Consider the following 14840-nt stretch of genomic DNA (forward strand, 5'->3'; position numbering starts at 1 on the left):
CTGCTCGTTACCAATTATCTTATCACAAAACTATCTGTTACCTATTATTTCAGTGCTTGCAGAAAATACCTTGCTGAAACCGCTTATCATTTCCTTCTGCTCCTCGTTGGGTTCGACACTCTTACTTATCGAAAGGACTACGATAGATCCCCTATACTTGTGGGTCATCATGCCTCAAGATGGTGTTAATAGTGGCCAGTCCAGACAACAGATAATATACAGAGCCTTTCTTGTGAGTCTCCAAGGCCTTGTCAGGAATCTCCTTATACATGTTTGCAATGGAGTTGTGATCTTTCTTTCTCTTGGCATAGACATCTATGTCATCCTCAAGCTCTGCATGGGCATTGATCAGCTTGGCCCACTCAGAAACTGTTGATTGGTACCTTGTACCCTCAGACATCCATACAATCCTTCCATCTGAATAGAAATGAGCCATAGAATAGAATTGCATAATGAGCTCATCATTCCACTTGGTCAGTTTCTGACCCACAAAAGTGTCTACTCCATTGAGTCTAGAACTTTCATGCACTCCTGGGAAGTGGTCCTCATTGTTGTCGATTTATTTCCAGTCTACCCACTTCATGTCACACACCATGGGCTTCTTATCCAAAAGAATTGTCTCATAGAAGTCCTGCTTCTCCTTGGTGTGAAATCTATAGTCCACAGTAGTCCTTCTCCTCACAGCATATGGATCTGATTGTCTCCACAATCTGAGACCTGCATCCTTTCTGACTTTCATGTTCTCTGCCACTGTATGATTGTCATCATGGTCAGGGATCTTTGGCTTTAGCTTCCTGAGCACTTTGGCTTCCTCATCTTCTTCTTCTTCAATTTCAGGCACTGGGGCCTTGTTCTTCTCAGCAGTTGGTATGTTTCTTGTGCTTCTCTTTGGTGATGTCTTGGGGGCTGGAGTAGAAGCTTTGGGGCAGTCTTGGGGTTAGATGAAGCATCCCCAGACTTGATGGCATCCCCCATCAGATTTTGAGCTTTAGGTGCTGGTGCAGCATCCTCTTCTTCCTCATCAGAGGAGTGATTCTCAAATTCTGCCATGGGATCAACTTTCTTGCACCATCTCCCTCTCTTTCTTTCGTTCTTCTTCTTGCCCTCACCAGCAGCCTCTCCAATAGTTGATTTAGAAGTTTCAAGAGTTGAGGCTCTGTCCTTGGACATGGGCACTCTTGGCAGGTGCCTTCTTGTTCAGTCCTGGCTTTGTAGAGTCAGCTCTGCCAAATTCCTTCTTGACAACTTTCTTTTGGAGCTGACCTCTTCCCCAGCAGCCACATAATCTTCATCTTCAGAATCAGAATTTCTCTTTCTCCTTGCCCTTGTTGCTGCCTTGGGCAAGTTTCTAGGAGTACTTCTGTTGCCTTCATCATAACTGCCAGAGGGACTAGTGCCCTCACTCAGATTCACTTGCTCCTCAGACTTGTTCTGGCTATCACTCTAATCTGACATGTCTGACACTACAAACTGAGAGCTGACCGTATGAATAGTTATAGATGAGATAGAGTGGATGAGCATCACAAAATGTAGGGGTTTTGCAAAGCAAATGAGTCAAAAACTTAGTTTTAGTTTTCCAAAGAAAGCATTTCAGAGCTACTGATTTGTTAAACTCGATGACAATGAAGCAACTTTGGAGTCTAAACTAGTGGAATCAGTCAGACCGAGACACAGTTCGGTGACTCTGAGATTTCTAGGGTTTCACTGAGAGTTGAACTCGGTCACACCGATTTGCAAGTTTCGGTCACACCGAAAGTTACAAGTGCAATGGCCTAAGCCAAATCGGTGACACTGATTTCCACAACTCGGTCGGTCCGAGATGAGTTCGACGGAAACCTAACCCTAAATTTTCGAATCAAAACTAATCTAAAGGAAGTTTTTGTTGGATAGGATGATCTCATACGTGGTAAGAATCATGGCATTGACTTTGTGCTAAGAATCGGAGGTAAGAATTGCACAAAGGATCAAACTCATACCCTAACTCGGCGATGAGCTCGCTACGGCAACAACGGTGGTGAAGATTTCCGTTGACAGCGATGGAGACCAGCAGCAGGGGGTCGCTGGCGACGAGAGGATGATCCAGAGACCTAAGTCGGCATAGCAGGATACGCGCGGGCGAAGAGGTTTCGGAGAAATTTCCAAAATTTGACACGTCGGTATATGTATCCTGACCCTGTCGGTGTGATCAAGTGGAACAACTCGGTGGCACCGAGATGCAGAATCGCAAGGGGTTACGGCAACTCGGTGTGACCGAATGGTTCTAATCGGTTGCACCGAGATTGAAAACCTAGATCAACTCAGTGAACTTGGTATGACCGAAAAGGATGAATCGGTCAGACCGAAATGCACAGAGAGGTTTTGCAAGTTTAAGTCTATGACGAATCCGTGACTCCAAGTGCTCCTCACCCAGAGGGTTCGAATCTGACTTGATCAAACTTTGTGATGTAGCATGAATAGAGTTTGAGACGAGAAAAGCATAGATAGCTAGAGGAAGTTCTTAGGCATTCTTGTCCATCCATTTGGCAAAAGAAGAAAGGCCAAACAATCAAAGCAACAAATGGATGTCCTCGAATGAGAAAAAATATGCAATCAACATGCTCACGCAATAAAATGGCAAATGAAATATGTGACAAACACTCTAGCATCTATCAAGCAATTGGCGATGAGTAGGTCATCTATATATGAGTATATTGACTTAGGAGTCAAATGAGAACATTTGATCATAGGTCATACTCATCGTTTAAGTGCAAGTGGGGTTACCACTTTTACATAAAGCATTGTTGTGTTCACACCATTAGAGTTGCTTTAGCTCAATTCTTAGAGTAAAGCTCCCCCTAGATGTGATATCCCCCCTAAGATGGATGAACTAACCTTGGGTTTTGTCGATGAAGACTTCATGTAGATGTTGAAGATGTGGATGCTCAATGTTGATGTTGATCATTTGGAGCAATCCATTGGAGTGAGTTGCACTTTCAATACCTAGACGGGTTAGTCCCACAAGGAACAAACAAGGATATCCATAGACATAGAGTGAAGTACACACAAGATGATGTCCATGAAAGCATTAGGTTACCTTGTCCCTTGTCTTACCAACAAGAGGGTTTGTGACTCCTTGAACTAGTGCAAGATGTGGAAGTTGATTGCACTTGTTATTGCCAAAATAAATATGAGTGAAGTATGTCGGCGGAGTCACCCTCAAGAACTCTCTAGTTCTTCTTCTTCGGGATCCACATCAACTTGATGGGAATCCTTGGAGTTGTAGTCGTACTTGATGAAGTAGAACTTGATGTAGTCTTGGAAACCCACTTGACCAAGGCCTTAGGAGCTTCTTCAAATGCATCAATCTCCTCTTGAAGCTTGTCCTTGCCTTTTTGCTTGTGGTGTCTTGTGGTGGAAGATCATCTTGAGCTTGTGTCCCCTTGAAAGAAGTAGGATCATACTTCTCTTTTTGAGGAACAAACTTCGTCTTGGGGTATTGATCTTCTTCCCACTCAACTCCATTGGCATTGAACTTTCGTTAAAAAACAACCCCTTGATTCTTCCAGTGCCTTCCTTGCTTGCGTACAATTTTCTCAAATTTCTTACTTCCGGCAAGGCTCTTGTAAACACCTTTCTCTATAATTCCCTTCAATAAGCTATTTTCTTGCTCAAGTGTAACTTGGCTAAGAGAATCATTAGTGGAATCAAGAGAACTACTATAAGCAACAACATTGGATTTAGCATGATTATTGTTACTACTAGAAGAAGAATCTTTCTTGTCCTTGTTGCTAGATTTTACTTGTGGCATGTAAGTAGACAAGAGTAAACGCTTGTCAATGTAAGAAGAACTTTTCTTACGAAGATCCTCATTGATTGCTTTCAAGAACCCATGCTCTTGCTCAAGGTTGAGCTTTTCAAAGTGTAGCTTCTCATGAGTCTTTAAAATCTCTCGTTGATATTCTAAGGTAGTTTCATGAGCTAACTTAAGAGTGTTTAGTTCTTTAGTTAGACGCTCAATCTCCTTCTTATCATCGTCATTCGTTTTATCTTGATTAGCATGATTAATAGCCAATTCATCATAGTTTTCATCACTAGAGTTGTCAACAAGTAAATCATCATCACCTAGCAAATCATCTTCATCACTATTGAAATTGTCGGATTACGGGTTCCGGCAAAACCCTTGAGGTTCAAACTCTGGGGTGCGCACAAAGATCTCTCTCCCCCTAGCTCACGCTCTCACCACGATCTCAAAGCTTAGCTCGCCGAACCCGAAGAACAAAGGACAGAAGAGTTTATACTGGTTCGGGCCACCGATGTGGTGTAATACCCTACTCTAGTGTGGCGTGGTGGATAGCCTTGTAGGCTGGGATGAACAAGTACAAGGGAAGAACTACCTCCTGAGGAGAGGTGTTCTTGAGCTCCGTGAGCTTGTGTGGTTGAGGATGATCTGAATGATCCGTCCCCTTGCTAGGGTGGTGGCTAGTCCTATTTATAGAGGCCCGGGTCCTCTTCCCAAATATTAGGCGGGAAGGGATCCCACAACGACCAGTTTGAAGGGGGACAGCTAGTACAAGCTATCCTGACAAAAGGTGGTCTTCGCTTGCCAAAGGCTCTGGTGGTGACGCCGTCGTGGGCTCCGCGATGACTTCCGTCCTGCTGGTCTTGGTCTCGTTGCACCGATATGGAAACCTTTGCCTGATGCCTCGGGACACCTCGCCTGTGCCTGCTCCTTTAGCACCGAAGAGGAAACCAGTACTCTGCACCCGCTGGCGCCCGCCTGGCCTTGGTCGTCATGGCTCACGTCACAGGAACCTCACGAGGTGCCCCTTGCCTTGATCTCTCCGCTCCTCCCGAGCCAACCTTTTGAGGTTGCCCCTGAGGAGGTCTTGTGTCGCCCGCCTCGCGAGGCTTGGCCCCTCCGAGGGTCTTGAGTGTTTGCTGATGAAGATGGACCGTACCAGGCCGTTAGTGGAGCCACGCCGTGGGCCGCAGGCAGGCAAATTTGGGACCCCCGTTCCTAGAACGCCAACAGTAGCCCCCGGGCCCAAGGCGCGCTCGGACTTGGCTTCGAGGCGAAGCCAAGGGGAAAGTGCGGAGCGCCGTGGGCCCCAACCGCCTGCGGCCCTGATTGACGCGTGGCGACTGACGGGACCTGGGCGTCTCCGCTTCCCCACGCTGCCTCGGCAACTGCCCGACTTGACGAGTCCCTGGTGCATGCAGAAAAACCATCATTACCTGCGATTGTGGAGGCCGGCGGTTGGCCTCCTCCTGCTATAAATGGGGAGGGGGGCGGAGCCCCCGTTGCCCATCTCTTCCTGTTCCGCTTGCTTCTTCTACCTTGCTTAACTGCTAGCAGCGACACCCATGGCGCCAACGAAGAGGTTCTCGGACGCGGAGAAAGGGAGGGCTCGCCAAAAGGGGCCTCGCTCTCCTTCGCCCAAGAGGGGGCGCGGTACCCTCGCAAGCACGCCGCGACCCCTGCTGTGGTTCCTCGCGGGCGAGGACGAGTCTCTTCGGGGTCCGCTGCCGCTCCGGGCATCCGAGGCGGCGTTTCTCCTCCTGGTGGAAGCCGCATGGGGCGTGGCGGTCCCATTGATGAGGGGAGGCGCGTCGTGGTTGCTAGGCCTCCCCGGCCATGCTTCCACTCGGCGGAGGTGCTGCCGGAATTTGTTGTGTGGTCGGAGAACCCGACCGGCACTTGGCTCTGGCTTCCACGCTCCTTTGCCGGAGAGCCGGCGACTTTGGTTCCCGACGGTCTCTGGCTGCAGGCGGACGACTGCTACAGCAAGGCCTTGTGGGTCGCGGTGGAGATCTCCGTCGCGGGCAACATAGCCCTGGCCGCGGCTGGCAGACGTTTTCCCGCACGCGCGGCCTAGGTAGGCGGTGCACCCTCCACTTCAAGTACGACGATGCCGCGACCCTCTTCGTGAGGGTGTTCGGGGAAGATGGTCGCCGCGCTGGGTGCTGCCCTGAAGACAGCGACGGTGATGAAGTGCTTGGCCTTGGCGACGGCCGCGACGAGGACGAGGGCGAGCTCGCCCTCGGTGATGGCCGCGACTCGTCCAGAACCAGCGGCTCCTCCGACGAAAGCTCCAGCAGCGGCGGCTACGACCAGCCGCCCCGTCGCTGCGCTCGCTTCGAGGATGGTGGCGGTTCGTCCCGTCGTCGCACCCCAGTGAAGCGCGAGGAGGACTCTGGCTGAGTTAGGGGGAGCGCTGGGAGCTGATTCTCGGGAGTAGCCGCGGGTATAGGGGCCGCTTTTGCCTGTTTCCCCCTTTTTTCTCTTCCTGCATCACAAGAAACAAGTATGGGGCCCCTTGGGGGCGTATGATGAACCGTATCGCTTTTCCTGCCTTTTGCTATGTTTATCACTTCTGAGTTGTGTTGTGGCATCAGTGCTTTACGTAGGCATGTAAGAATAACTTAGCTCGATGCGTCTGAAGCAGCTTCCACCTCGTGAGGCGCGCATCTCCCGGCACCTGATGAGACCTCCCTGCTGCGGACTTGGGAGGTGTCGAGATACTGCAAAAATTCGTTAAGAAACCCTTATCCTACCTTGCTTAGGGCCCCAGACATGGCCGGGCATGGCCTAGCGCACCACGTCGCGGTACCCGTGGGGCACGGACTTGAAAAAAAGGGGTGCACCGGTCGCGAGCTCGAACGAGGGTGCCTCGTGAAGACCAAGGGAAGCGCTTACGCACGCACCTGTCCAGCCCCCTCGTGAGGCGTGCGAGGGAGAGTGTCGGGCGAAATAGGGAACCGAGGGAAGAAATGGAGAGAAAAGGGAATCAAACCAAGCCAGCAAGAAACACCAGAATTCAAATTTTCCATTAAAGAGAGGCAAGCCAACTGCGGAAAGCAAATGAACAGCTGCGTCCGGCACCTAGTCTAGTCTTCTCACCAGCGCGGAGCTAAGTGTTGCCACTAGGACATGGGAGGGAGCCCCCGAGGCCCGAGGGCGGCACTCCGGAGACTCCGGGGCGTGTGATGCCCCCGATTCAATCGTACACTAATCATACACGCAAACGTGTACGATCAAGATCAGGGACTCACGGGAAGATATCACAACACAACTCTAAAATAAAATAAGTCATACAAGCATCATAATAATACAAGCCAGGGGCCTCGAGGGCTCAAATACAAGTGCTCGATCATAGACGAGTCAGCGGAAGCAACAATATCTGAGTACAGACATAAGTTAAACAAGTTGCCATAAGATGGCTAGCACAAACTGGGATATAGATCGAAAGAGGCGTAGGCCTCCTGCCTGGGATCCTCCTAAACTACTCCTAGTCGTCGTCAACGACCTGCACGTAGTAGTAGGCACCTCTGGTGTAGTAGGAGTCGTCGTCGACGGTGGCGTCTGGCTCCTGGGCTCCAACATCTGGTTGCGACAACCGAGAAGAAAGGAAAGGGGAAAAGAGGGAGAAAAGCAACCGTGAGTACTCATCCAAAGTACTCGCAAGCAAGGATCTACACTACATATGCATGGGTATCTGTGTAAAGGGGCAATATCGGTGGACTGAACTGCAGAATGCCAGAATAAGAGGGGGATAGCTAGTCCTGTCGAAGACTACGCTTCTGGCAGCCTCCATCTTGTAGCATGTAGAAGAGAGTAGATGGTAAGTTCACCAAGTAACATTGCATAGCATAATCCTACCCGACGATCCTCTCCTCGTCGACCTGTGAGAGAGCGATCACCGGGTTGTATCTGGCACTTGAAAGGGTGTGTTTTATTAAGTCTCCGGTTTTAGTTGTCATAAGGTCAAGGTACAACTCCGGGTCGCCTGTTACCGTGGACACGGCTATTCGAATAGATCAACTTCCCTGCAGGGGTGCACCACATTACCCGACACGCTCGATCCCTCTGGCCGGGCGCACTTCCTGGGTCATGTCCGGCCTCGGGAGATCAACACGTCGCAGCCCCACCTAGGCTCAACAGAGAGGTCAGCACGCCGGTCTAAATCCTATGCGCAGGGGTCTGGGCCCATCGCCCATTGCACACCTGCACGTTGCGTACGCGACCGGAAGCAGACCTAGCCCCCTTAATACAAGCGCGAGCTTACGGTCCAATGCGGCGCGCGGCGCTCAGTCGCTGACGTCAATAAGAGCTTCGGCTGATACCACGACGCCGGTTGCCCATATCTTGTACCACGTGGCGGTTAGTGCGTATAAGGTCAACGACCCAACTCAGATCAAATACCAAGATCTCGTTAAGCGTGTTATTATGAAGTAACCGCGGACGCCGACCAAGGCCAGGCCCACCTCTCACCTAGGTGGTCTCAACCAGCCCTGTCGCTCCGCCACAAAGTAACAGTCGGGGGCCGTCGGGAACCCAGGCCCACCTCTACCGGGATGGAGCCACCTGCCCCTTCAGCCCCCATCTCTGAACAGTATATCATAAGTAATGTAATAGTATAAAGTAGTATAGCATGGCAGACGGACAAGAGTGTAGGGCCACTGATGGAATACTAGCATCCTATACTAAGCATTTTGGATTGCAGATAAGGGTAACAACTGTAGCAACAATGACAGGCTATGCATTAGAATAGGATTAACAGAAAGCAGTAACATGCTATACTACTCTAATGCAAGCAGTATAGAGAAGAATAGGCGATACCTGGTGATCAAGGGGGGCTTGCCTGGTTGCTCTGGCAAGAAGGAGGGGTGATCAACACCGTAGTCGATCAGGGCAGCAGCGACGTCAGTCTCGTAGTCTACCGGAGAGAAGAGGGGGGAGAAACAATAAATATAATGCAAACATAGCATCACAAAACATAAGATGACAATACGCGGTGCTAGGGGTGACCTAACGCGGTAAGAGGTGATACCGGCGAAGGGGGAAACATCCGGGAAAGTATCCCCGGTGTTTCGCGTTTTCGGAAAGATGAACTGAAGGGGAAAAGTTGCGTGTTTGCTATTCTAGGGATGTGTGGCGGACAAACAGGCTGCGTATTTGGATTCGTCTCGTCGTTCTGAGCAACTTTCATGTATAAAGTTTTTTCATCCGAGTTACAGATTATTTTTTTATATTAATTTTCAAAGTGTTAAATGATTTTCTAATTTTTCTGGATTTAATTTTAATTCGAAAATATATTAACCTTAATTGCTATGGGTACACAGAAAGTGTACCCAGAGATGTGCTTGTTTGGCTGACAATGGGCCCAGTTGATTGCTTAGTCAACAGTCAATTGTGGACCAGTTGACTAGTCAAACTGGCCAAGGGGCCACTTGTCATTGACTACTGCTTAACAGATTTTATTTAAAATAGTTTAACTAACAAGGGACCCACAAGTTTGTGTTTTAATAATTTCCTATATGATATTTCTTTAATCTAATTCTGGGAGACCACACGTCATAGACTACACCTAATTAGACAATCTATTAACCTAAGCACTAACTATTCCTAAACTAGCTACTAACTAACCACGGCCGGCCACAACAGCGGCGGTAGAAAGCAACAGCGACACTAGGCAGTAGTAGAATCAGCGGCAATAGCATGAGCAACAGCAACGACATAAACAACAACAGTACAATGAGCAGCAGCAGCGCACCAGCATGGGCGCGATTGGAACCAGCGGACGCGCGCGCGGGGAGCTTGGGCGAGCAGGGCGTGGCTAGCGCGCGGGCTCAAGGTGGACGCTGGCGGCTGCGGCCGGGCGTGGCGGCTGTGGAGGTGGGCACGGGTGGCGGCAAGGAGCATCAGGAGCACCGAGCTGCAGCCAAGCAGAGCAGCAAATAGCAGCGGCAGTCACAAGCAGCAGCAATTACCAGCGCCGAGCGGACACACGCACGAGGGCGTGGCCTGGGATGGCCAAAGCCGCGGGGAGCACGACCACGGGTGCAGCGAGCGCGCGCGGGGCGAGCCCGGGGAGGCTAGGTTTCGGCCACGGCAGGCGCGGCGTTGCGCGGCGGCATCTAAGGCGATGAATCGAATCGGGAAAACAGGGGAAACGGGAGAGGAGCTCACCGCGAGCCAGAAGAGGTGCTCGAGGAAGGCTGAGGTGGACCGGAGAGGCACTGGTGATGGAGGGGTTGCGACGGCCGGACGAAGAAGAAGACGATGACGCCTTCTACGCGGCTCCCCTGCTTGTTCCAACGGCCGGAACGGACGCTGTCAATCGGGACGGACCTTCAGGACGTGCCCCCGCATGCCGGAGGGGCCTGTGGATGCGTCAATCGACGGAGAGGCAGCGCTCACCGCGGATCTTCCGAGCTCGAATTCGAGCAGTAGAGGTAGGGGGCGAAGGGGGATTGAGGGGGGAAAGGAAGGGAGTGCTCTAGGGTTTCGGTCAACATCTATATAGGTCGTGGGGAGGTGACTTGGAGGCCATCCATGGCCAAGGCCCATGGATGCACGCCACGACCTCTCTGCCTCCTGTAGCTGGAGGCAGAACGAGGCCTGCGTGGGCTGGGCCTGCTATGGTGCTAGATGGGCCAAATCTTCCAGTAGAGTAGGTCCTCCTCTTTTCTATTTTCCTTTAGCTAGTATTTTTTGGTTTTCTTTATTTCTTTAGTACTCTTCATTTTAATTGAGTGACCAAATGAATTTAGTCGAAGGTGAAACTTCGCACAAAAATCCAGGGCAATATTGTTGAGCCACATACAAGTCTGTAGAATATTTGGAAAAGGATAATTATTTTTAGAATTCAAAATGGTCAAGTTATGTGTTGTTGGACCACATATTAATTTGTTAAGGGCATTTTAATAATTCAAATGAGGTTGGTTAATTCATCAAAAGTTCTTATTGAATATTTTCAAAACAACAAACATTTTTGTTTTACTGTTTGAAGAAATAAAATTTTGTCTTTATTTAAATTTGAATTTGGTTTTGATTTGGAACAAAGTGATGATTAGCGAAATAATTGTGACGACTTTGCAGTCATTAGAAGGAGTTTACTGTAGCATGATTATCGGGGTGTTACAAATCTCCTCCACTACAAGAAATCTCGTCCCGAGATTTAAGAGGTGGAGAAAGGGGGAAGTTCTGGTGACGAAGTACTAACGGATGTTCTCGGTCTTTGCTCTTCTCGAAGAGGTCGATCCATTACGTTAATGTCCTCATTTCTCTGCTTCAGGTAATCATGATGAAGTCGGCATCCTTTCTTTGGGAACTCCATCGTACTTATGAATAGGTAAGGGTATCTTTGAAAGAGCAGACCTCTACAAGGTTGTTCATCCAGGGAATAACATCAGGGAAGGTGGTGGAAAGTAACTCTCGAATTTGAAAATTAAGAAAATATCGAGAGCAAAGTAAGTAGGGACCATGAGAAGTTTCGAGCGGGTAGGCAATCGTTCGATGCCTGTTACAGGGCGTGAAAGGGGTTCAAAGCAACGGAAATAATTATTGTGACCGATGCCAGAATTGATGATCTCTCGGAAGGTGGCTCGTGAACTACATATGAGGCCACGCGCGAGGAATAACTTTGGAAACCTGGGGTGTACAGGAGAGTCAGGTTTCGATCCTGTGGTACTGTGGGTTATGGGCCCACCATGTGGGTTAAAAATAGGAGGAGCGGTGACATCTTGCATGGTCATGATAGCAAGGCATGTCAGAGGGTAGCCTGTCGGTTATGTTGGCAACAACGCCGGTACCAAGGGCGAGGGACGAAGAGAACCATTTTCCTGCTCGTTGAACGAGGCAGACCATTATGCAAGGTTCTCGTCCATCGGTGGCTACCGGAATATCATCAACAATAGTAACAGGGTCTTGCTGACAGAATTGTACACCGAGGTGTTTACATAAGCAGGAGAATATTACTGCTTAGATCATATAGACGTCAAGGAAGGTTAAACAAATCAAATGGAAAGGAAAACGTGATCATCAGATCCAATAGAACAATGGAAAGGAAAATGTGTTTGACACATATACCAGGGGTATACCCTTCCCAAGGACAAGCAGAGTATGATATCCATGACAGGATATAAAGTAGAAAACCCTTCAGGAAAGGTGAGAGAAAATTCATGACATTACCCATACAACGGTGTTTGGATAATTGATCAAGAAACATTTAGCATTGTGCTACAAATATTCTTATTGTAAAATCGGAGTACCAGAGACACGCTTCGAGATAGCATTGACATGGTCTTCAAGCAAAGGTCGGACTTTGGATACACAAAGGATTCATCAGGAACAACTTGTAAAGTAAGTCTTACGATTTCCTCATGGAAGAATCGCTAAGCTTGCTAAAAGGAAACTATAACAATAGGTCCTCCGGCCAGGTGTGCTAGGCACGACATCATCTTACTGGGTCATATAAAGACAAATGTTATAACTCTTGGATATATGTTCCAACCATCATATCTGACCGAGATTCAGATCTGTTTGGTGTCAGGATACCTCAGAGTCGGGATGCCTGAGAATAAAAGGTGCAACACACAATGACGAGATGACATTGTAAGGTTCTCGGGAGATGAACTATGGAAGCGAGTTCCGAGACAAGAGTTTCATCATTAAACCAAGGAGAGGATGAGGAGGTGGCTGAGGGACTCAGCGATAATTCATCGAGATCTCTGACAAGATGGATTTCCACAATTATGTGAACAAGGAGATAACATTAGCCAGAGCAAATGATATAATGGTGTGTGCTTGAGGAAGACATGCATAATTAAACACTGCTTGAAAGGTGCACCCGAAATGTGGGATTAGATAGCATGATCAATGTTAGAATGGTGATTCGTTATCCAATAGTCTAAGAATGAATTGTCGACCATTAACTCCAAAGCAATAGGGTTGCTAGGAGTATAGAATCCAAGCAGCACCGTTCACTTGTTGGCATTCCAGTTAGAATCAACATTGGGACCAAGAAAGAATGGTGATGGTGAGAAGTATCACTATACCAAGAAATTTTAAGAGGCGGAGCAATTCTCACGACCTTCTTGACATAAAAGATGGTAATACTCCAAGGTAAGGAAGAACAAATGCTGGATAGCAAGGAACTCAAGGTATAACACAGAACACGAACAAGTTTGTGTTGGAGGGAAGGCAATAAAGTGGTCGATGACAACACAAATCATCAAAGGCAAGGATGGTATTTCTCATCATGAATTCAATTGGTATCCTAGAAGAGCTCAGAATGCTGATGATGATCATGACACATGTGTCGAGAGATTTCATGAAGATGTAATCGATCGACAATGACATCAAGTTAAAGGAATGATGAAGCGAACGGTTAATGGAACCATGGGTACGACACAAACTCGAAATCAAGCTTGTTGTTCAAGGCGAAATGATACAACAAGGAGGATCGATGTAAGGTTAGTTCATCGTCGAAAATTGTGCTTGGGGAAGGACCAGGTAGCACAGTTAATATTTAGCACAATAAAGACGATAATTCCCATGTGTCCTCGGGAGCATTTTCCTTTATATAAGAGTTTGTTCAGGCTTGTCCTTTGCTACAAAAAGGATTGGGCCACCTTGCTGCACCTCGTTTACATTTGTTACTTGTTACTCGTTACAAATTACCTTATCACAAAACTATCTATTACCGATAATTTCAGTGCTTGCAGAGAATACCTTGCTGAAAACTGCTTGTCATTTCCTTCTGCTCCTTGTTGGGTTCGACACTCTTACTTATCGAAAGGACTACGATAGATCCCCTATACTTGTGGGTCATCACCCGGCTGGGATGGTGCGGACGGCTTCCACCTCTGCCCATTTGGTGAATTTGTCGATGGCGACGTAGAGGTAGCGGTAGCCCCCAGGAGCTCGCGGGAACGGACCCAGGATGTCCAGCCCCCAGACCGAGAATGGCCACGAGAGTGGGATAGTATGGAGGCCCTAGGCTGGCTAGTGGATCTGCTAGGCATGGAATTGGCAGGCCTCGCAGGACCTCACCAGCTCGGTCGCGTCGTTGAGTGCCGTGGGCCAGTAGAACCCACTGCGGAATGCCTAGCCGACTAGGGTACGTGACGACGAGTGGTGCCCGCAGTCTCCGCTGTGTATGTCATCTAGTAACTCGTTCCCCTGCTCCCTAGAGATGCATCGCAAGGAAATATCATTTGGTCGCTTTCTGTATAGCTCACCATCCTGGATGCAGTATGCCGTAGCCTGCTGGGCACGCGCTCCGCATCCTCCTCTTTCTCTGGCAGCGTCCCTCGTGTCAGGTACGCCTTGAACTGCTCGGTCCAGCACCCCTCCCGAGGCTCGAGTGCCAGGAGCAAGCGTGCTCCTGTGGTCGGGCCACAGGCGGGGGTTCCCGAGGCTGGTGGTTGGGGGAGCTCCTCCCGAGGTGACGCCTGCCCTGCAGATGGGGGTGCTGCTGACGGCTTGAAAAGCCATTCTTCGAAGACGCCGGGCTCCTGGGGCAGGTGCTTGGATGCCCTTCTAGCGATGTCGTCGGCTTCCTTGTTCGTGCCGCGAGGCACTGATACGTCTCCAACGTATCTATAATTTTTTATTGCTCCATGCTATATTATCTTCTGTTTTGGACATTATTGGGCTTTATTATTCACCTTTATATTATTTTTGGGACTAACCTATTAACCGGAGGCCCAGCCCAGAATTGCTATTTTTTGCCTATTTTAGAGTTTCGCACAAAAAGAATATCAAACGGAGTCCAAACGGAATGAAACCTTCGGGAACGTGATTTTTGGAACGAACATGATCCAGGAGACTTGGACCCTAAGTCAAGGAAGCTTCGAGGAAGCCACGAGGTAGGGGGCGCGCCTACCCCCCCAGGCGCGCTCTCCACTCTCGTGGGCCCCACGTTGCTCCACCGACGTACTCCTTCCTCCTATATATACCTACGTACCCCCAAACGATCAGGTACGGAGCCAAAAACCTAATTCGACCGCCGCAACCTTCTGTACCCACGAGATCCCATCTTTGGGCCTGTTCCGGAGCTCCGCCGGAGGGGGCA

At 49.1% G+C, this 14840-nt stretch overlaps 1 long non-coding RNA gene across 1 annotated transcript; it reads right to left on the reverse strand.

The window, feature by feature from the left end:
* Window positions 1-2877: 2877 nt before the first annotated feature.
* On the reverse strand, window positions 2878-10334 carry LOC141021268 (uncharacterized). The gene is made up of 4 exons (XR_012181738.1): window positions 9950-10334; window positions 8600-8696; window positions 3074-7363; window positions 2878-2979 (listed from the first exon to the last, which is right to left on the reverse strand). It is a non-coding gene; the product is annotated as an uncharacterized lncRNA (long non-coding RNA).
* Window positions 10335-14840: the final 4506 nt, after the last annotated feature.

Source organism: Aegilops tauschii, chromosome 4 (genome assembly GCF_002575655.3).
Source record: "Aegilops tauschii subsp. strangulata cultivar AL8/78 chromosome 4, Aet v6.0, whole genome shotgun sequence".
NCBI classification, from domain to species: domain Eukaryota; kingdom Viridiplantae; phylum Streptophyta; class Magnoliopsida; order Poales; family Poaceae; genus Aegilops; species Aegilops tauschii.